The sequence below is a fragment of the Coturnix japonica genome, chromosome 15 (genome assembly GCF_054131305.1).
Source record: "Coturnix japonica strain WE chromosome 15, WE-NBRP24, whole genome shotgun sequence".
Taxonomy (NCBI): Eukaryota; Metazoa; Chordata; class Aves; order Galliformes; family Phasianidae; genus Coturnix; species Coturnix japonica.
Window position 1 is genome coordinate 105148 of NC_140677.1, and position 23513 is coordinate 128660.

General features: G+C 52.2%; 2 long non-coding RNA genes across 3 annotated transcripts; both read right to left on the reverse strand.

Moving 5' to 3' along the window:
- Positions 1 to 1976: 1976 nt before the first annotated feature.
- LOC146758311 (uncharacterized) lies at positions 1977 to 3115 on the reverse strand. 2 transcript variants are annotated; one of them, XR_014934727.1, is made up of 2 exons: positions 2899 to 3115; positions 1977 to 2538 (listed from the first exon to the last, which is right to left on the reverse strand). It is a non-coding gene; the product is annotated as an uncharacterized LOC146758311 (long non-coding RNA). The 2 variants fall into 2 exon arrangements; XR_014934726.1 differs by having other exon boundaries at positions 1977 to 2746.
- Positions 3116 to 22070: 18955 nt separating this feature from the next.
- LOC146758312 (uncharacterized) lies at positions 22071 to 23221 on the reverse strand. The gene is made up of 2 exons (XR_014934728.1): positions 22993 to 23221; positions 22071 to 22840 (listed from the first exon to the last, which is right to left on the reverse strand). It is a non-coding gene; the product is annotated as an uncharacterized LOC146758312 (long non-coding RNA).
- Positions 23222 to 23513: the final 292 nt, after the last annotated feature.

Consider the following 23513-nt stretch of genomic DNA (forward strand, 5'->3'; position numbering starts at 1 on the left):
CTCCCGCTTGCACCCGGCGCTGCGCAACGCTGGAATAAACATACCTGCTTTAGAACCCATCTTTGGATTATAGAGTTTGATTCCGCAAGTCATCTTCCTGCCGCACAGCCCAGCACGGCCGGAGCCGCACCACACGATCCGGGCCGGGGCCGGCTCAGGCTCTGCCTCCAGGCTTTTGGGGCCGGCCGGGTGACTCCGCAGCACAGCGAGACCGTGGAGCCGCCCGGGAGCCGCCTCTGGGTGCCGGCAGCGCCGCGAGCTCCTCCCCCGACAGCCCCTCCGTGCCCCCGCCCCGAGGCCCGACCCCGTTCGCAGCACAGAGCCCGCTCCTCCCGGCCCCGCTCATGGCCGCCATGCCGCCATGGCCCGGAAGTGCTCTCCGCCGCCTGCAGGAAGCACTTCCTGTCACTGGCACTGGCACTGTCACGTGGCTCAGGCCGGGCTGGGGCCTGTTGGGGGGGGGCGGCTGCCGGAAAAGGACCCAAAATTCACGTCTCATTTCGTGTCTTTCCTCTCGCTTTCCTTCCTTTACCTTCCCCTTCCCTTCCTTCCTTCCTCGCCCTCGTCCCCTTCCCTTCACCACCTCCCTGTGTCCATTCCAGTGCCTGGCCACCCTTTCTGAGCAGTAATACCTCGTAGTGTCCAGCCTGAATCTCCCCTGTCGCAGCTTGAAGCCATTCCCTCTGGTCCTATCATTAATGACACGAGAGAAGAGGCCGAGCCCCAGCTCACTACAGCCTCCCTTCAGGAAGTTAGAGAGAGCAATGAGGTCTCCCCTGAGCCTCCTCTTCTCCAGGCTGAACAATCCCAGCTCCCTCAGCCGCTCCTCATACGGCCTGTGCTCCAGACCCCTCACCAGCTTTGTTGCCCTCCTCTGAACGCGTTCCAGGGCCTCGATGTCTTTCTTGCACTGAGGGGCCCAAAACTGAACACAGCACTCGAGCTGCGGCCTCATCAGTGCTGAGAACAGGGGGACAATCACCTCTCTGCTCCTGCTGGCAACACTGTTTCCCATGCAGGCCAGGATGCCCTCGGCCTTCTTATTATACAGCAAAGGAATCCCCTGAAAAGGAAACCACAATATCTGGCAACATGAAACAAAGTTCTGATTCGTAAAAGACTGGCAGCAAGGCCTGAATCTCTTGTGTCATCTGCTCTTGATGTATCACATTAGCACTAGGTGGAATGCAGAAGCTTCCTGAGACGTGATAATCAAAACCTAGTCCAATGCCTTTAAAAAAGCCTTTAAGAGATTACTCCTCCTTGTCTGTTTAAAATAAACTTAGGTAATACAAAAGGTTGGAAAATTTTTGGACAACTCCCCAGGGCCGGGCTTTGGAAGGCCGTATTGACGAGAGTCAATCAAGCTCCGGCTGCAGGCGTATATGTGTGTGCCAGTTCTTTAACACAGTAGAAATCACAACTTGCTGCATGATCAAAATTCTACATGTGCTACTCCTGAACCCCAATGACTTCCAACGGTGTTAAATTACCCCTTGATCTCTAAGCAGAACAAAACAACAAAATGCCACACCAATAGTGAATACATAAAAACAAACAACTCCTTGGGCCTCAAGGGGAGGCTGATGCACAGGCCACGGCTGCCAGCGTGCAGCTGGGCTTCCCAGGGCAAACAGCAACACACGGTGCATCCATCAGAAGCTGAAAGAGCCCTCAGGGAAGAGAGGCCAACTCAAGGGGCTGAGCACGGGACACCCTTCTTCCTGCCGGGCTGCTTCCCCTCCTCTGGTTTCTTTCTGTCAGTCCTCAGAGAGCAAGGAGATGCTCACAGCCTGTCACCAGCACTTACGGGTTGGCTGAAAGGCCACAGGTTGGGAAGACCAACAAGGAAACGGGGGAAAACCTGCACTGCACCATGTCAAGGGAGAGACGTGAAGCCGACCGCTTCATCGCCCTGCGATTGCCAGCCCGAGCGAGGGACGTTCTGACCAGCTACTGAAAGAGGCAGCACCAGGTTTAGAAAGTTCGCTTCAATTTTATTGCGTACAAGAAGATTTGGCTTCTATTTATTGCCCCGCCCACACCCCAAAATGAAACCCCAGTGCCCAGGATTGCCGCTTAGCAATCAGTCACTCAGCCTCCAGTCAGACCCAAGGAGAAGCCAAACCCCGGGGCTACGTCACCTCCTCCCTCTCCAGTCCCAGCCAGCCCTATTTCAACCTAACCCTACACCAGGCCTGGACCTCAAGAGACACACCCTGAAGGAACGCAGCGTCTCCAGCTCTTGCCATACACCAAGTCCTGCCTATGTGAAGCCCTCATTGCTTCTAACGCAGCACAAGTCCTTCCTGTCCAGTTCACTTCCATCATCTCCACCGTCCATGACAGGGAAAGCACGGCTGTGCCAGTAAACTGGGCTGTTGAGTCAGCAGCTCTTGGTGCCACCTCCGAGGAAGCGTTGCAGGTGGTTCTGCTGTCCTTTGTAGCTTCTTGCTCAAGCCCTCATCGTTGCTTTCTGCTTTCCTTCTCGGCTTTCTTCCTCAGCTGAGTAGCGCTTGCCTTGCCTCGGCAAGCTTGCTGCAAGAGGGAAAAAAGAGGCACTATTTCACTCACGCACGCTGCCAGCACAGTCTGACTTAGAGAGCTGCTCGCAAGATATCCCTGGGCTACAAACCCAAGAACAAGGAAGGACACAAAAGTCACATCTGCATTGTCTGTTACCGCATGCCAAGGAAGAGTCCTCACACTCGAGCACTGCCCCACTTGCAGCTGAGGGGAGGAGGAGCTGGAAAGGACAGGTGGACAGAAAAGAAGGGAAAAGCTGAAGAGGCGAGAATCAACTTCTCCCCGAGGCAGATCACACCTTTGTGGCCACTCTTTTAGGAATGCTCACCATTCCTAATCCTAGCGTTAGCAAGATGAAAATTCACCACCTACCTTTTCACGCTCCTCGCGTACGCACTGAGGGCCGTGCCGTGGCTGTGCTGCACAACACCAGCGACTGAAAGAAAGCACGCAGAGAGCGGATCTGTTGCAGACAGTGCCAGGAGCTGTGCTTGAACAACGCTTTCGGTAAGGCACTCCTACCTTGCAATGGCCACACTTTGGGAGCTCTGGGACACAGCCACGTGTTGCTCTCCTGAGTCCCAGCTCCATTTCTCAGCCCACTCACGCTCTGCTCCTCCATGTTCTGCAAAGGAAAAGTCCCAAGAGGGAAATTCAGTTCATCGCAGATGTCATCAAACTGTCAGGGCAGTCGCACTCATTGCTCGGGGTGAGCAACCAGCTGCATGCTTACCCAAGGAGCAGCGGTTACTTTTACTTGAGTGTAACAGCCAATGCCTGACTGCAAGTACGAACACTAACCTATGCCTAACTCTAAAATAACAACAGAAACCTATACCTAACTCTAAAATAACAACAAAAACCTATACCTAACTCTAAAATAACAACAAAAACCTATACCTAACCCTAAAGAACAAACAGGAACCTATGCCTAACTCTAAAAAACGAACAGGAACCTATCCCTAACACTAAAACTAAACTGAACACTAACACTAACACTAACTTAACACTACCATCAACAAAAAAGAACATAACAAACACCTAACCTAACAGGGGGAAGATGGAACTGGGGGCCCACAGAACCAGAGGAGCAACAAGGTGGAGGAGCAGAAGATGTTAAATAATGCCACCCAGCTAATGCTGGGGGCAGGGGCCGCGCAGCAGGAAAGGAGCCGAGTGCCTGGACCAGCGATGGTGAAGCTGTGACCATGCCAACGCGGGGCCTGGCACGGTGGTGTGGTGCCAGGCCAGCTATGCCGCGGGCGGATCCACGTCCATGGGCTCCTCTGGAGGGGGATCCACCTCCATCGGTTCCTCCGGAGGGGGATCCACCTCCATCGGTTCCTCCGGAGGGGGATCCACCTCCATAGGCTCCACATGGGTGGTGGTCACAGGGCTGGTCCAGGCATGATGGATAATGGCTCTCTTACCCCTCCTCTGCCTGATGGTCATGGCGGGCCCCCTCCTCCTTCTGACTCCTAGGGCCCCCAGCTCCATCCTCCCACCAGAAACTTCAACCCTCGCCCTCTTTGCAGCAGGCATGGCTGTTAACTGCCACAACTGTCAGAGGCATGCGGCAACGGTGACCATGGTGACATGGAGAGGGTTCTAAAATGGCGGCCGCACTGCTGGCACTGGAGTTCCACATAGGATGAGGAGGGGGCTGGAGGGCAGGGCATGGTACGGGAGCTACAAGGTGCTCCCTGTGCCCAGCGGGCAGCCCTTCTCTCTGGCCAGCAAGAGGGCACAGACGAGCCGGCCCCAAGTAAAGGGCCCTCGGCCTCCTTCACCCTCCTTCACCCTCCCCCTTCTTCCACAAGGGAATCTTTTTGGGCTGCCATACTGTTGTGGTTTTGTATTTTTTTCTATTGGTATTTCACATCATAACATCATCTGGAGATCATAGATTGATCAGTCAATCATATTGATCTAGATAAGTCCGTGACACAGACGCAGCACGCAGCAGCTCCTGATGGGGCTCCTGAGCTGAGCACCAACAACGGCAGGCTCCAAAGGGGACCTGACTACGCCTGCCTCCTGGGACACACAAGCTCTGCTTTCCATAGTCGCACCCAGCGCCTCTCCTTGTGCGGCACCTTGGCGGATTCAACCCTTACCTACAATTAAGACCTCTGACTGAATTGGAATTCCAGTCACTCTGACTACACCCCACATCCCTGCTGCAGGCCCTCCCACATGCCCACGTGCTGCACCCAGCCACACCGGCTGCCACAGCCCCGCAGCCAGGCGGGGGTTGGTGCTTCATGATCCTTGAGGTCCCTTCCAACCCGGGTCATTCTGTGATTCTGTGATCGGGTTGAAGGGGCTGGCACTGCCCTGAAGGTGAGCGAGAGAAGTTGGCAAAGGAAGGGTGAGTGGCGGGATCCGAGGAGGGCGTTTTGTGTTTGTGTGCGTGTCTGTTGTTTGCCTGATGTGTTTGTGTGCGTTGTTGTTTCAGGTGTCTGAGTGAGGACTCCCTGTGGGAACTGGCAGCAAGCAAAGGAATGGATCGACGGGCCTGGCCGCCGTGTTGGACTGCGGCTGTGGAGCCAACGAAGGTGTGTCCAGTGTCCTTCCTTACATCATTGACTATGTATGAGGTGTACCTATATCTGTGTAACCATTTTACAAGTCAGGGTGCAGGTTTTTGGTGGGGTCCTGACAGTTCCTCAGCTAGAACCCTCTTACCCCTTTGAGACAGGCCGCTTCCGTCTGTAGCTGTCATGCCAGGAGCCAAATAAATTGCCCCATGGTGAAAAACACCAAGACTCCTATGTCTGCACCGACTCTTTAACCATTTGTTTAAGAGGTGGGTTTTTAGGTCCAACTCAGTATCCCTCCCTGCCACTGAAAGTACAGATGCAATAACCACCCGCACACCTGTTCCTTCGATTACCCGCCCCAGTCCCCTGAAATCATCTTTGATAGCCTTCAGGCTTTTTTTACTAACTTCTTCACTGCCAGCCTGAACTATCAGCAGGGGATAGTAGACAGAAGGGCAGATCAGACTGGGAAGTCTCCCAGCAATGTCCCTGACCCGTGCCCAGGGGAGGGAGCACGTCTCCCTGCGGGTAGGGTCGGGCCAGCATATAGGGCCTTCCATTCCTCGCCAGTAGGGTTGTGCGCCCATGATGGCAGTAATGAACAAACTGCTGCATCACAAAGATCTTGGCCTGATTAGAAATCTTTGAGTAATGCTGTTACAGCAGACAGAATGTGCTAAGCGCAAGTAGTCTCCTGCACTTCACATCCTTGCTACTTTGTTCTGGGTGTTGTCACTGAGCAGCGTCTAACACAAATTCTGCCCCGGTCAGCTGGCTGCCTGAGCTTGAGCCCTGATGGCAACACTGTGTGCTTACCCAGGAGCAGCGGTTACTTTTACTTGAGTGTAGCAGCCAATGCCTGACTGTAAGTACGAACACTAACCTATGCCTAACTCTAAAATAACAACAGAAACCTATACCTAACCCTAAAGAACAAACAGGAACCTATGCCTAACTCTAAAGAACAAACAGGAACCTATCCCTAACGCTAAAACTAAACTGAACACTAACACTAACCTAACACAACCATCAAAACAAAGAACAGAGCAAACACCTAACTACAACAGGGGGAAGAAGGAACTGGGGGCCCACAGAACCGGAGGAGCAACGAGGTGGAGGAGAAGAAGATGTTAAATAATGCCACCCAGCTCATGCTGGGGGCAGGGGCCACGCAGCAGGAAAGGAGCCGAGTGCCTGGACCAGCGATGGTGAAGCTGTGACCATGCCAACGGTCATGACCATGACCACGGTGGTGTGGTGCCAGGCCAGCTATGCCGCGGGCGGATCCACGTCCATGGGCTCCTCTGGAGGGGGATCCACCTCCATCGGTTCCTCCGGAGGGGGATCCACCTCCATCGGCTCCACATGGGTGGTGGTCACAGGGCTGGTCCAGGCATGATGGAAACGGGCTCCTTTCCCCCTCCTCCATTTGATGGTTATGGCGGGCACCCTCCTCCTCTTCGGTTCTGGGGCCCCCAGCTCCTTCTCCCACTTAAATCCTCACTACATTCCTCTCGCCCTCGCTTCGTGCTGGACATGGCTGCTACCTGCCCAGCACTCTCAGAGGTGAGTGAGTCGGGTGGAGCCGCAGCAACCAAGGTGACAGCTGTGACATGGGGAAGATTCCAAAATGGCACCTGTGCTGCTGGGAGTGGTGTTCCGCATAGGATGAGGAGGGGGCTGGAGGGCAGGGCACGGCACGGGAGCTACAAGGCACTCCCTGTGTCCAGCGGGCAGCCCTTCTCTCCGGCCAGCAAGAGGGCACAGAGAGCTGGCCCCGAGAAAAGGGCCCTCGGCCTCCTTCACCCTCCCCCTCCTTTCATAAGGGAATCCCCACTTTGGGCTGGGCACCCACATGGAATCATTGAAACTACAACCTACTACTTTGCTTCTACAGCAAGACTATTGTACTGAAATACTACTGTACTTAAAAGCACCTGCAATCACACTACACTCGTTTTTAATATTAAACTCTCAAACTTTCATAGCAAATAATAACATCCGCTCACAAAGAAAATGTGGAGAGGCCACAAAAGAGAAATACCACTCATGAAAACATTTGTATTTAGACATTCAAACTAACAACGTACTTTGTCTTTACCTAACCGTACCATTCTGTGCTAGAAATACGATGTTTTGCTGTAGAGTATAACTTGGAGAACCCAAAAGCAGCTAAAACCTGCTCCACTCAGTAATTTGACCATCCGCTGATATTTGGTTCTTTGCTCCCTTGCTTTCTAGTTGCTCACTCTTTAGACACACGCAAATCACATTGTCAAGGACTACAAAAACACTGTTAGCCAAAAAATTTATGCTGGCAGAATCTTAACGTTAGAAACGTGTAAATTGGTTGCAAAGAAGAAAGTGAAGACCAACACAGTAACCAAATACTAACTGATACATAAGGCTTCTCTCACACATCCTGAAAACAGAACCGCCAGCCTTAATGAACTTTGCTCTTCAGACACTGACTGAAATGCAAGTATTACCTTGTCATGGTTTAATAATTTTGTAATTTTGCTATCAGTATTCCACATCATAACATCATATAAAGCATGAATAGTTTTACTGAATCTGCAACTTACAGAAGAAGACTACATCTCCCAGAGAACAACACGAGGTCACGGGACCTGGACACTATATTAACTCTGTCGCAGGCTAGACTGACGTCTTTCGAGTTCTGGCGTTCAGGGGAGTGTGTGGGAGCCTTCACCGTTTCGCCTAGATTTACAGTAGGCCTCTCGGTTTCGGGACTCATTCTCTCTCCTATTTTGCTTGATTCGTTAGCTCAATTTTCAATTATATTGTATTATACTGTGTTATCCTGTATTTCGATATAGTAATTTAGTAAATAAGTGTGCCTCCTTAGATTGTTGCTGCTGTTTTCTTTTCCTAATTAACTTTTTTTCCTTTCGGCCTAGGGCCCCTGCTGGGCCCACAGTCCCTGTCACGGACGCAGGTGGATTTTTAGTTTAAACCGTGACATACCTGTAGCAGCCTGGATCTGGCAATAGTCAAAGAATCCTTTACGTCCAGCTCCTTAGCATCAAAAGACCACAGATACTGCTGGGGCAGAATTTCATTGAAGCCTTCAAAAGAAGCTTGTGTCTGTTCCTCAGTGCCTCGGGAAAGTCTCCATTCTGCTACCAGCCTGGAAAAGACACAGAAGGATCATTTAAAACAGGCTACGCTAACCCAAGTTCATCTTTGTTAGTTTGTTTTGAAATGAACCGTAAGCTGTGTTAAGAAAAATGATGGAAAGTGCTGGGGATAGAGCACTGTGTAACTGTATTCTAATTGTATTCCCAACCTTCACCCTGCGCAAACAATTTTAAGTTAAAACCCTATGTTTCCAACCACTCAACTGCAGAAAGCATTTTAGGCTCCAGCAGAAGGCAGCATCTACTCACTGATGATATTAATGAGAGCACAGGAGTCCCTTGCTGTTCGAAGGAAGAAAAAAATGCAGAGCTGTGTTCATCTAATATGTTCCATATTTGTTTCTGTCAATCACGAAACTTTGCTCTGTGGTAGAAACTCCACTCTCCATTAAGAAAAGGGAGAAAAGCAGGCAGGAGACCCAAAGAACCTGAACCCAGGGAGAAGCAGATATTATGCTGAATTCAAGCCTAACCTGTCAGGAGAACTGGAATCGAAAGGAGAGAACGCAACACAGGACACAGAGTGTGACAAAAGAACATTGCTTAAGCTGCAATCTGAGCTCTGCCCGGCTTCCTCAAAACCAGAAGAGAACGGTCTTCTGCAGGTACTCCCTCCTCTCCATCCCAGTGAGTATTTGGCACAACTGCCAATGCCAATACGTTCCTTCTGCAAATGTCACCGTTTCTGTGAAACCTTTCCAGATGACTCGTGACTAAAGCAATTTCTACTCCCTCATTCCTCAAAACCTTCCCACACAAAAGCCTTCACAGATCAGATGGTAAGAAAGAGGGAATTCTACGGCCACAGCAATAAAGCGCGCAGAAAGCCCATCTGTTGCAGACAGAGGAGTGAGCCGTGCTTAACCAACACTGCTTCAGCGCACGCTTACAGTAAGGCACACCTACCTTGCGCTGGCCACGCACGAAGCTCGTGACGCAGCTCCAGGCGGCTCTCCTGGGGCCCAGCTTCATTTCACGGCCACTCACGCTCTGCTGCTGGACATTCTGCAACGGAAAAGCCACCGGATGCAAATCCCATCCCTCGCAGATGGCATCAGACCTCCGCTCTCATGGCAGTCACCACCGCCCTGCCCTGGGCAGCGCTTCCACTGCCCTTGCTCCTGCCACAAGACACCAACGTCTGCTTCTGACGCGGCTCCACCATGGGATCCTGTATGCAATAGAGAAACACACGGAGGCTGCCAGCCACTGCAACACGCGCGCTGTGAAACCCCTGGCACTGCTGAGTCCCAAGAGCAGAGGAGAGAAGCGTTTGCCTGCCATGGACGGGCTGCGGCGGGATTGAATCCTGCCTTCGAATCGGGACACCCCCAGGGAGAGCCTCCCTGGGGACCCAAAGACTGAAATGGAGGCAAGGTAACACTTTGCTATAGAAAGGGAAAGGGGAACTTCACAGAATCCGAGACAAAGGGTAACTGCAGATAGTTTACATTTAAAAGTGCAGGGATAGGGGGAATTACAGACACTTAGTCAAAATAAAACCAGAGAAGAGGGCAATAAAGATAAGAAGAAATTGTCCGGAGACCTCTGACAAGAAGAAGGATTAGATACCCCCGGGCAAGATGATGCTGACATGGGAGAACGATACCAGCAGATAACACCAAGAAGAAAACAGAAGAAGAATTTCACCCCAAAACAACGGCAAGGGTCGCGGGGAACGGGGTCCTAGGGAATGTAATGAATATGTAATCAAACTGAGGAGGAGACTATTGATTACGTATTAGCTTAACCTATATCTGTAACACACTTTTCTCCTTACGGTGTGCAAGTTTGGTGGAGCTCTCCCGCTTGCACCCGGCGCTGCGCAACGCTGGAATAAACATACCTGCTTTAGAACCCATCTTTGGGTTATAGAGTTTGATTCCGCAAGTCATCTTCCTGCCGCACAGCCCAGCACGGCCGGAGCCGCACCACACGATCCGGGCCGGGGCCGGCTCAGGCTCTGCCTCCAGGCTTTTGGGGCCGGCCGGGTGACTCCGCAGCACAGCGAGACCGTGGAGCCGCCCGGGAGCCGCCTCTGGGTGCCGGCAGCGCCGCGAGCTCCTCCCCCGACAGCCCCTCCGTGCCCCCGCCCCGAGGCCCGACCCCGTTCGCAGCACAGAGCCCGCTCCTCCCGGCCCCGCTCATGGCCGCCATGCCGCCATGGCCCGGAAGTGCTCTCCGCCGCCTGCAGGAAGCACTTCCTGTCACTGGCACTGGCACTGTCACGTGGCTCAGGCCGGGCTGGGGCCTGTTGGGGGGGGGCGGCTGCCGGAAAAGGACCCAAAATTCACGTCTCATTTCGTGTCTTTCCTCTCGCTTTCCTTCCTTTACCTTCCCCTTCCCTTCCTTCCTTCCTCGCCCTCGTCCCCTTCCCTTCACCACCTCCCTGTGTCCATTCCAGTGCCTGGCCACCCTTTCTGAGCAGTAATACCTCGTAGTGTCCAGCCTGAATCTCCCCTGTCGCAGCTTGAAGCCATTCCCTCTGGTCCTATCATTAATGACACGAGAGAAGAGGCCGAGCCCCAGCTCACTACAGCCTCCCTTCAGGAAGTTAGAGAGAGCAATGAGGTCTCCCCTGAGCCTCCTCTTCTCCAGGCTGAACAATCCCAGCTCCCTCAGCCGCTCCTCATACGGCCTGTGCTCCAGACCCCTCACCAGCTTTGTTGCCCTCCTCTGAACGCGTTCCAGGGCCTCGATGTCTTTCTTGCACTGAGGGGCCCAAAACTGAACACAGCACTCGAGCTGCGGCCTCATCAGTGCTGAGAACAGGGGGACAATCACCTCTCTGCTCCTGCTGGCAACACTGTTTCCCATGCAGGCCAGGATGCCCTCGGCCTTCTTATTATACAGCAAAGGAATCCCCTGAAAAGGAAACCACAATATCTGGCAACATGAAACAAAGTTCTGATTCGTAAAAGACTGGCAGCAAGGCCTGAATCTCTTGTGTCATCTGCTCTTGATGTATCACATTAGCACTAGGTGGAATGCAGAAGCTTCCTGAGACGTGATAATCAAAACCTAGTCCAATGCCTTTAAAAAAGCCTTTAAGAGATTACTCCTCCTTGTCTGTTTAAAATAAACTTAGGTAATACAAAAGGTTGGAAAATTTTTGGACAACTCCCCAGGGCCGGGCTTTGGAAGGCCGTATTGACGAGAGTCAATCAAGCTCCGGCTGCAGGCGTATATGTGTGTGCCAGTTCTTTAACACAGTAGAAATCACAACTTGCTGCATGATCAAAATTCTACATGTGCTACTCCTGAACCCCAATGACTTCCAACGGTGTTAAATTACCCCTTGATCTCTAAGCAGAACAAAACAACAAAATGCCACACCAATAGTGAATACATAAAAACAAACAACTCCTTGGGCCTCAAGGGGAGGCTGATGCACAGGCCACGGCTGCCAGCGTGCAGCTGGGCTTCCCAGGGCAAACAGCAACACACGGTGCATCCATCAGAAGCTGAAAGAGCCCTCAGGGAAGAGAGGCCAACTCAAGGGGCTGAGCACGGGACACCCTTCTTCCTGCCGGGCTGCTTCCCCTCCTCTGGTTTCTTTCTGTCAGTCCTCAGAGAGCAAGGAGATGCTCACAGCCTGTCACCAGCACTTACGGGTTGGCTGAAAGGCCACAGGTTGGGAAGACCAACAAGGAAACGGGGGAAAACCTGCACTGCACCATGTCAAGGGAGAGACGTGAAGCCGACCGCTTCATCGCCCTGCGATTGCCAGCCCGAGCGAGGGACGTTCTGACCAGCTACTGAAAGAGGCAGCACCAGGTTTAGAAAGTTCGCTTCAATTTTATTGCGTACAAGAAGATTTGGCTTCTATTTATTGCCCCGCCCACACCCCAAAATGAAACCCCAGTGCCCAGGATTGCCGCTTAGCAATCAGTCACTCAGCCTCCAGTCAGACCCAAGGAGAAGCCAAACCCCGGGGCTACGTCACCTCCTCCCTCTCCAGTCCCAGCCAGCCCTATTTCAACCTAACCCTACACCAGGCCTGGACCTCAAGAGACACACCCTGAAGGAACGCAGCGTCTCCAGCTCTTGCCATACACCAAGTCCTGCCTATGTGAAGCCCTCATTGCTTCTAACGCAGCACAAGTCCTTCCTGTCCAGTTCACTTCCATCATCTCCACCGTCCATGACAGGGAAAGCACGGCTGTGCCAGTAAACTGGGCTGTTGAGTCAGCAGCTCTTGGTGCCACCTCCGAGGAAGCGTTGCAGGTGGTTCTGCTGTCCTTTGTAGCTTCTTGCTCAAGCCCTCATCGTTGCTTTCTGCTTTCCTTCTCGGCTTTCTTCCTCAGCTGAGTAGCGCTTGCCTTGCCTCGGCAAGCTTGCTGCAAGAGGGAAAAAAGAGGCACTATTTCACTCACGCACGCTGCCAGCACAGTCTGACTTAGAGAGCTGCTCGCAAGATATCCCTGGGCTACAAACCCAAGAACAAGGAAGGACACAAAAGTCACATCTGCATTGTCTGTTACCGCATGCCAAGGAAGAGTCCTCACACTCGAGCACTGCCCCACTTGCAGCTGAGGGGAGGAGGAGCTGGAAAGGACAGGTGGACAGAAAAGAAGGGAAAAGCTGAAGAGGCGAGAATCAACTTCTCCCCGAGGCAGATCACACCTTTGTGGCCACTCTTTTAGGAATGCTCACCATTCCTAATCCTAGCGTTAGCAAGATGAAAATTCACCACCTACCTTTCCACGCTCCTCGCGTACGCACTGAGGGCCGTGCCGTGGCTGTGCTGCACAACACCAGCGACTGAAAGAAAGCACGCAGAGAGCGGATCTGTTGCAGACAGTGCCAGGAGCTGTGCTTGAACAACGCTTTCGGTAAGGCACTCCTACCTTGCAATGGCCACACTTTGGGAGCTCTGGGACACAGCCACGTGTTGCTCTCCTGAGTCCCAGCTCCATTTCTCAGCCCACTCACGCTCTGCTCCTCCATGTTCTGCAAAGGAAAAGTCCCAAGAGGGAAATTCAGTTCATCGCAGATGTCATCAAACTGTCAGGGCAGTCGCACTCATTGCTCGGGGTGAGCAACCAGCTGCATGCTTACCCAAGGAGCAGCGGTTACTTTTACTTGAGTGTAACAGCCAATGCCTGACTGCAAGTACGAACACTAACCTATGCCTAACTCTAAAATAACAACAGAAACCTATACCTAACTCTAAAATAACAACAAAAACCTATACCTAACTCTAAAATAACAACAAAAACCTATACCTAACCCTAAAGAACAAACAGGAACCTATGCCTAACTCTAAAAAACGAACAGGAACCTATCCCTAACACTAAAACTAAACTGAACACTAACACTAACACTAACTTAACACTACCATCAACAAAAAAGAACATAACAAACACCTAACCTAACAGGGGGAAGATGGAACTGGGGGCCCACAGAACCAGAGGAGCAACAAGGTGGAGGAGCAGAAGATGTTAAATAATGCCACCCAGCTAATGCTGGGGGCAGGGGCCGCGCAGCAGGAAAGGAGCCGAGTGCCTGGACCAGCGATGGTGAAGCTGTGACCATGCCAACGCGGGGCCTGGCACGGTGGTGTGGTGCCAGGCCAGCTATGCCGCGGGCGGATCCACGTCCATGGGCTCCTCTGGAGGGGGATCCACCTCCATCGGTTCCTCCGGAGGGGGATCCACCTCCATCGGTTCCTCCGGAGGGGGATCCACCTCCATCGGTTCCTCCGGAGGGGGATCCACCTCCATAGGCTCCACATGGGTGGTGGTCACAGGGCTGGTCCAGGCATGATGGATAATGGCTCTCTTACCCCTCCTCTGCCTGATGGTCATGGCGGGCCCCCTCCTCCTTCTGACTCCTAGGGCCCCCAGCTCCATCCTCCCACCAGAAACTTCAACCCTCGCCCTCTTTGCAGCAGGCATGGCTGTTAACTGCCACAACTGTCAGAGGCATGCGGCAACGGTGACCATGGTGACATGGAGAGGGTTCTAAAATGGCGGCCGCACTGCTGGCACTGGAGTTCCACATAGGATGAGGAGGGGGCTGGAGGGCAGGGCATGGTACGGGAGCTACAAGGTGCTCCCTGTGCCCAGCGGGCAGCCCTTCTCTCTGGCCAGCAAGAGGGCACAGACGAGCCGGCCCCAAGTAAAGGGCCCTCGGCCTCCTTCACCCTCCTTCACCCTCCCCCTTCTTCCACAAGGGAATCTTTTTGGGCTGCCATACTGTTGTGGTTTTGTATTTTTTTCTATTGGTATTTCACATCATAACATCATCTGGAGATCATAGATTGATCAGTCAATCATATTGATCTAGATAAGTCCGTGACACAGACGCAGCACGCAGCAGCTCCTGATGGGGCTCCTGAGCTGAGCACCAACAACGGCAGGCTCCAAAGGGGACCTGACTACGCCTGCCTCCTGGGACACACAAGCTCTGCTTTCCATAGTCGCACCCAGCGCCTCTCCTTGTGCGGCACCTTGGCGGATTCAACCCTTACCTACAATTAAGACCTCTGACTGAATTGGAATTCCAGTCACTCTGACTACACCCCACATCCCTGCTGCAGGCCCTCCCACATGCCCACGTGCTGCACCCAGCCACACCGGCTGCCACAGCCCCGCAGCCAGGCGGGGGTTGGTGCTTCATGATCCTTGAGGTCCCTTCCAACCCGGGTCATTCTGTGATTCTGTGATCGGGTTGAAGGGGCTGGCACTGCCCTGAAGGTGAGCGAGAGAAGTTGGCAAAGGAAGGGTGAGTGGCGGGATCCGAGGAGGGCGTTTTGTGTTTGTGTGCGTGTCTGTTGTTTGCCTGATGTGTTTGTGTGCGTTGTTGTTTCAGGTGTCTGAGTGAGGACTCCCTGTGGGAACTGGCAGCAAGCAAAGGAATGGATCGACGGGCCTGGGCGCCGTGTTGGACTGCGGCTGTGGAGCCAACGAAGGTGTGTCCAGTGTCCTTCCTTACATCATTGACTATGTATGAGGTGTACCTATATCTGTGTAACCATTTTACAAGTCAGGGTGCAGGTTTTTGGTGGGGTCCTGACAGTTCCTCAGCTAGAACCCTCTTACCCCTTTGAGACAGGCCGCTTCCGTCTGTAGCTGTCATGCCAGGAGCCAAATAAATTGCCCCATGGTGAAAAACACCAAGACTCCTATGTCTGCACCGACTCTTTAACCATTTGTTTAAGAGGTGGGTTTTTAGGTCCAACTCAGTATCCCTCCCTGCCACTGAAAGTACAGATGCAATAACCACCCGCACACCTGTTCCTTCGATTACCCGCCCCAGTCCCCTGAAATCATCTTTGATAGCCTTCAGGCTTTTTTTACTAACTTCTTCACTGCCAGCCTGAACTATCAGCAGGGGATAGTAGACAGAAGGGCAGATCAGACTGGGAAGTCTCCCAGCAATGTCCCTGACCCGTGCCCAGGGGAGGGAGCACGTCTCCCTGCGGGTAGGGTCGGGCCAGCATATAGGGCCTTCCATTCCTCGCCAGTAGGGTTGTGCGCCCATGATGGCAGTAATGAACAAACTGCTGCATCACAAAGATCTTGGCCTGATTAGAAATCTTTGAGTAATGCTGTTACAGCAGACAGAATGTGCTAAGCGCAAGTAGTCTCCTGCACTTCACATCCTTGCTACTTTGTTCTGGGTGTTGTCACTGAGCAGCGTCTAACACAAATTCTGCCCCGGTCAGCTGGCTGCCTGAGCTTGAGCCCTGATGGCAACACTGTGTGCTTACCCAGGAGCAGCGGTTACTTTTACTTGAGTGTAGCAGCCAATGCCTGACTGTAAGTACGAACACTAACCTATGCCTAACTCTAAAATAACAACAGAAACCTATACCTAACCCTAAAGAACAAACAGGAACCTATGCCTAACTCTAAAGAACAAACAGGAACCTATCCCTAACGCTAAAACTAAACTGAACACTAACACTAACCTAACACAACCATCAAAACAAAGAACAGAGCAAACACCTAACTACAACAGGGGGAAGAAGGAACTGGGGGCCCACAGAACCGGAGGAGCAACGAGGTGGAGGAGAAGAAGATGTTAAATAATGCCACCCAGCTCATGCTGGGGGCAGGGGCCACGCAGCAGGAAAGGAGCCGAGTGCCTGGACCAGCGATGGTGAAGCTGTGACCATGCCAACGGTCATGACCATGACCACGGTGGTGTGGTGCCAGGCCAGCTATGCCGCGGGCGGATCCACGTCCATGGGCTCCTCTGGAGGGGGATCCACCTCCATCGGTTCCTCCGGAGGGGGATCCACCTCCATCGGCTCCACATGGGTGGTGGTCACAGGGCTGGTCCAGGCATGATGGAAACGGGCTCCTTTCCCCCTCCTCCATTTGATGGTTATGGCGGGCACCCTCCTCCTCTTCGGTTCTGGGGCCCCCAGCTCCTTCTCCCACTTAAATCCTCACTACATTCCTCTCGCCCTCGCTTCGTGCTGGACATGGCTGCTACCTGCCCAGCACTCTCAGAGGTGAGTGAGTCGGGTGGAGCCGCAGCAACCAAGGTGACAGCTGTGACATGGGGAAGATTCCAAAATGGCACCTGTGCTGCTGGGAGTGGTGTTCCGCATAGGATGAGGAGGGGGCTGGAGGGCAGGGCACGGCACGGGAGCTACAAGGCACTCCCTGTGTCCAGCGGGCAGCCCTTCTCTCCGGCCAGCAAGAGGGCACAGAGAGCTGGCCCCGAGAAAAGGGCCCTCGGCCTCCTTCACCCTCCCCCTCCTTTCATAAGGGAATCCCCACTTTGGGCTGGGCACCCACATGGAATCATTGAAACTACAACCTACTACTTTGCTTCTACAGCAAGACTATTGTACTGAAATACTACTGTACTTAAAAGCACCTGCAATCACACTACACTCGTTTTTAATATTAAACTCTCAAACTTTCATAGCAAATAATAACATCCGCTCACAAAGAAAATGTGGAGAGGCCACAAAAGAGAAATACCACTCATGAAAACATTTGTATTTAGACATTCAAACTAACAACGTACTTTGTCTTTACCTAACCGTACCATTCTGTGCTAGAAATACGATGTTTTGCTGTAGAGTATAACTTGGAGAACCCAAAAGCAGCTAAAACCTGCTCCACTCAGTAATTTGACCATCCGCTGATATTTGGTTCTTTGCTCCCTTGCTTTCTAGTTGCTCACTCTTTAGACACACGCAAATCACATTGTCAAGGACTACAAAAACACTGTTAGCCAAAAAATTTATGCTGGCAGAATCTTAACGTTAGAAACGTGTAAATTGGTTGCAAAGAAGAAAGTGAAGACCAACACAGTAACCAAATACTAACTGATACATAAGGCTTCTCTCACACATCCTGAAAACAGAACCGCCAGCCTTAATGAACTTTGCTCTTCAGACACTGACTGAAATGCAAGTATTACCTTGTCATGGTTTAATAATTTTGTAATTTTGCTATCAGTATTCCACATCATAACATCATATAAAGCATGAATAGTTTTACTGAATCTGCAACTTACAGAAGAAGACTACATCTCCCAGAGAACAACACGAGGTCACGGGACCTGGACACTATATTAACTCTGTCGCAGGCTAGACTGACGTCTTTCGAGTTCTGGCGTTCAGGGGAGTGTGTGGGAGCCTTCACCGTTTCGCCTAGATTTACAGTAGGCCTCTCGGTTTCGGGACTCATTCTCTCTCCTATTTTGCTTGATTCGTTAGCTCAATTTTCAATTATATTGTATTATACTGTGTTATCCTGTATTTCGATATAGTAATTTAGTAAATAAGTGTGCCTCCTTAGATTGTTGCTGCTGTTTTCTTTTCCTAATTAACTTTTTTTCCTTTCGGCCTAGGGCCCCTGCTGGGCCCACAGTCCCTGTCACGGACGCAGGTGGATTTTTAGTTTAAACCGTGACATACCTGTAGCAGCCTGGATCTGGCAATAGTCAAAGAATCCTTTACGTCCAGCTCCTTAGCATCAAAAGACCACAGATACTGCTGGGGCAGAATTTCATTGAAGCCTTCAAAAGAAGCTTGTGTCTGTTCCTCAGTGCCTCGGGAAAGTCTCCATTCTGCTACCAGCCTGGAAAAGACACAGAAGGATCATTTAAAACAGGCTACGCTAACCCAAGTTCATCTTTGTTAGTTTGTTTTGAAATGAACCGTAAGCTGTGTTAAGAAAAATGATGGAAAGTGCTGGGGATAGAGCACTGTGTAACTGTATTCTAATTGTATTCCCAACCTTCACCCTGCGCAAACAATTTTAAGTTAAAACCCTATGTTTCCAACCACTCAACTGCAGAAAGCATTTTAGGCTCCAGCAGAAGGCAGCATCTACTCACTGATGATATTAATGAGAGCACAGGAGTCCCTTGCTGTTCGGAGGAAGAAAAAAATGCAGAGCTGTGTTCATCTAATATGTTCCATATTTGTTTCTGTCAATCACGAAACTTTGCTCTGTGGTAGAAACTCCACTCTCCATTAAGAAAAGGGAGAAAAGCAGGCAGGAGACCCAAAGAACCTGAACCCAGGGAGAAGCAGATATTATGCTGAATTCAAGCCTAACCTGTCAGGAGAACTGGAATCGAAAGGAGAGAACGCAACACAGGACACAGAGTGTGACAAAAGAACATTGCTTAAGCTGCAATCTGAGCTCTGCCCGGCTTCCTCAAAACCAGAAGAGAACGGTCTTCTGCAGGTACTCCCTCCTCTCCATCCCAGTGAGTATTTGGCACAACTGCCAATGCCAATACGTTCCTTCTGCAAATGTCACCGTTTCTGTGAAACCTTTCCAGATGACTCGTGACTAAAGCAATTTCTACTCCCTCATTCCTCAAAACCTTCCCACACAAAAGCCTTCACAGATCAGATGGTAAGAAAGAGGGAATTCTACGGCCACAGCAATAAAGCGCGCAGAAAGCCCATCTGTTGCAGACAGAGGAGTGAGCCGTGCTTAACCAACACTGCTTCAGCGCACGCTTACAGTAAGGCACACCTACCTTGCGCTGGCCACGCACGAAGCTCGTGACGCAGCTCCAGGCGGCTCTCCTGGGGCCCAGCTTCATTTCACGGCCACTCACGCTCTGCTGCTGGACATTCTGCAACGGAAAAGCCACCGGATGCAAATCCCATCCCTCGCAGATGGCATCAGACCTCCGCTCTCATGGCAGTCACCACCGCCCTGCCCTGGGCAGCGCTTCCACTGCCCTTGCTCCTGCCACAAGACACCAACGTCTGCTTCTGACGCGGCTCCACCATGGGATCCTGTATGCAATAGAGAAACACACGGAGGCTGCCAGCCACTGCAACACGCGCGCTGTGAAACCCCTGGCACTGCTGAGTCCCAAGAGCAGAGGAGAGAAGCGTTTGCCTGCCATGGACGGGCTGCGGCGGGATTGAATCCTGCCTTCGAATCGGGACACCCCCAGGGAGAGCCTCCCTGGGGACCCGAAGACTGAAATGGAGGCAAGGTAACACTTTGCTATAGAAAGGGAAAGGGGAACTTCACAGAATCCGAGACAAAGGGTAACTGCAGATAGTTTACATTTAAAAGTGCAGGGATAGGGGGAATTACAGACACTTAGTCAAAATAAAACCAGAGAAGAGGGCAATAAAGATAAGAAGAAATTGTCCGGAGACCTCTGACAAGAAGAAGGATTAGATACCCCCGGGCAAGATGATGCTGACATGGGAGAACGATACCAGCAGATAACACCAAGAAGAAAACAGAAGAAGAATTTCACCCCAAAACAACGGCAAGGGTCGCGGGGAACGGGGTCCTAGGGAATGTAATGAATATGTAATCAAACTGAGGAGGAGACTATTGATTACGTATTAGCTTAACCTATATCTGTAACACACTTTTCTCCTTACGGTGTGCAAGTTTGGTGGAGCTCTCCCGCTTGCACCCGGCGCTGCGCAACGCTGGAATAAACATACCTGCTTTAGAACCCATCTTTGGATTATAGAGTTTGATTCCGCAAGTCATCTTCCTGCCGCACAGCCCAGCACGGCCGGAGCCGCACCACACGATCCGGGCCGGGGCCGGCTCAGGCTCTGCCTCCAGGCTTTTGGGGCCGGCCGGGTGACTCCGCAGCACAGCGAGACCGTGGAGCCGCCCGGGAGCCGCCTCTGGGTGCCGGCAGCGCCGCGAGCTCCTCCCCCGACAGCCCCTCCGTGCCCCCGCCCCGAGGCCCGACCCCGTTCGCAGCACAGAGCCCGCTCCTCCCGGCCCCGCTCATGGCCGCCATGCCGCCATGGCCCGGAAGTGCTCTCCGCCGCCTGCAGGAAGCACTTCCTGTCACTGGCACTGGCACTGTCACGTGGCTCAGGCCGGGCTGGGGCCTGTTGGGGGGGGGCGGCTGCCGGAAAAGGACCCAAAATTCACGTCTCATTTCGTGTCTTTCCTCTCGCTTTCCTTCCTTTACCTTCCCCTTCCCTTCCTTCCTTCCTCGCCCTCGTCCCCTTCCCTTCACCACCTCCCTGTGTCCATTCCAGTGCCTGGCCACCCTTTCTGAGCAGTAATACCTCGTAGTGTCCAGCCTGAATCTCCCCTGTCGCAGCTTGAAGCCATTCCCTCTGGTCCTATCATTAATGACACGAGAGAAGAGGCCGAGCCCCAGCTCACTACAGCCTCCCTTCAGGAAGTTAGAGAGAGCAATGAGGTCTCCCCTGAGCCTCCTCTTCTCCAGGCTGAACAATCCCAGCTCCCTCAGCCGCTCCTCATACGGCCTGTGCTCCAGACCCCTCACCAGCTTTGTTGCCCTCCTCTGAACGCGTTCCAGGGCCTCGATGTCTTTCTTGCACTGAGGGGCCCAAAACTGAACACAGCACTCGAGCTGCGGCCTCATCAGTGCTGAGAACAGGGGGACAATCACCTCTCTGCTCCTGCTGGCAACACTGTTTCCCATGCAGGCCAGGATGCCCTCGGCCTTCTTATTATACAGCAAAGGAATCCCCTGAAAAGGAAACCACAATATCTGGCAACATGAAACAAAGTTCTGATTCGTAAAAGACTGGCAGCAAGGCCTGAATCTCTTGTGTCATCTGCTCTTGATGTATCACATTAGCACTAGGTGGAATGCAGAAGCTTCCTGAGACGTGATAATCAAAACCTAGTCCAATGCCTTTAAAAAAGCCTTTAAGAGATTACTCCTCCTTGTCTGTTTAAAATAAACTTAGGTAATACAAAAGGTTGGAAAATTTTTGGACAACTCCCCAGGGCCGGGCTTTGGAAGGCCGTATTGACGAGAGTCAATCAAGCTCCGGCTGCAGGCGTATATGTGTGTGCCAGTTCTTTAACACAGTAGAAATCACAACTTGCTGCATGATCAAAATTCTACATGTGCTACTCCTGAACCCCAATGACTTCCAACGGTGTTAAATTACCCCTTGATCTCAAAGCAGAACAAAACAACAAAATGCCACACCAATAGTGAATACATAAAAACAAACAACTCCTTGGGCCTCAAGGGGAGGCTGATGCACAGGCCACGGCTGCCAGCGTGCAGCTGGGCTTCCCAGGGCAAACAGCAACACACGGTGCATCCATCAGAAGCTGAAAGAGCCCTCAGGGAAGAGAGGCCAACTCAAGGGGCTGAGCACGGGACACCCTTCTTCCTGCCGGGCTGCTTCCCCTCCTCTGGTTTCTTTCTGTCAGTCCTCAGAGAGCAAGGAGATGCTCACAGCCTGTCACCAGCACTTACGGGTTGGCTGAAAGGCCACAGGTTGGGAAGACCAACAAGGAAACGGGGGAAAACCTGCACTGCACCATGTCAAGGGAGAGACGTGAAGCCGACCGCTTCATCGCCCTGCGATTGCCAGCCCGAGCGAGGGACGTTCTGACCAGCTACTGAAAGAGGCAGCACCAGGTTTAGAAAGTTCGCTTCAATTTTATTGCGTACAAGAAGATTTGGCTTCTATTTATTGCCCCGCCCACACCCCAAAATGAAACCCCAGTGCCCAGGATTGCCGCTTAGCAATCAGTCACTCAGCCTCCAGTCAGACCCAAGGAGAAGCCAAACCCCGGGGCTACGTCACCTCCTCCCTCTCCAGTCCCAGCCAGCCCTATTTCAACCTAACCCTACACCAGGCCTGGACCTCAAGAGACACACCCTGAAGGAACGCAGCGTCTCCAGCTCTTGCCATACACCAAGTCCTGCCTATGTGAAGCCCTCATTGCTTCTAACGCAGCACAAGTCCTTCCTGTCCAGTTCACTTCCATCATCTCCACCGTCCATGACAGGGAAAGCACGGCTGTGCCAGTAAACTGGGCTGTTGAGTCAGCAGCTCTTGGTGCCACCTCCGAGGAAGCGTTGCAGGTGGTTCTGCTGTCCTTTGTAGCTTCTTGCTCAAGCCCTCATCGTTGCTTTCTGCTTTCCTTCTCGGCTTTCTTCCTCAGCTGAGTAGCGCTTGCCTTGCCTCGGCAAGCTTGCTGCAAGAGGGAAAAAAGAGGCACTATTTCACTCACGCATGCTGCCAGCACAGTCTGACTTAGAGAGCTGCTCGCAAGATATCCCTGGGCTACAAACCCAAGAACAAGGAAGGACACAAAAGTCACATCTGCATTGTCTGTTACCGCATGCCAAGGAAGAGTCCTCACACTCGAGCACTGCCCCACTTGCAGCTGAGGGGAGGAGGAGCTGGAAAGGACAGGTGGACAGAAAAGAAGGGAAAAGCTGAAGAGGCGAGAATCAACTTCTCCCCGAGGCAGATCACACCTTTGTGGCCACTCTTTTAGGAATGCTCACCATTCCTAATCCTAGCGTTAGCAAGATGAAAATTCACCACCTACCTTTTCACGCTCCTCGCGTACGCACTGAGGGCCGTGCCGTGGCTGTGCTGCACAACACCAGCGACTGAAAGAAAGCACGCAGAGAGCGGATCTGTTGCAGACAGTGCCAGGAGCTGTGCTTGAACAACGCTTTCGGTAAGGCACTCCTACCTTGCAATGGCCACACTTTGGGAGCTCTGGGACACAGCCACGTGTTGCTCTCCTGAGTCCCAGCTCCATTTCTCAGCCCACTCACGCTCTGCTCCTCCATGTTCTGCAAAGGAAAAGTCCCAAGAGGGAAATTCAGTTCATCGCAGATGTCATCAAACTGTCAGGGCAGTCGCACTCATTGCTCGGGGTGAGCAACCAGCTGCATGCTTACCCAAGGAGCAGCGGTTACTTTTACTTGAGTGTAACAGCCAATGCCTGACTGCAAGTACGAACACTAACCTATGCCTAACTCTAAAATAACAACAGAAACCTATACCTAACTCTAAAATAACAACAAAAACCTATACCTAACTCTAAAATAACAACAAAAA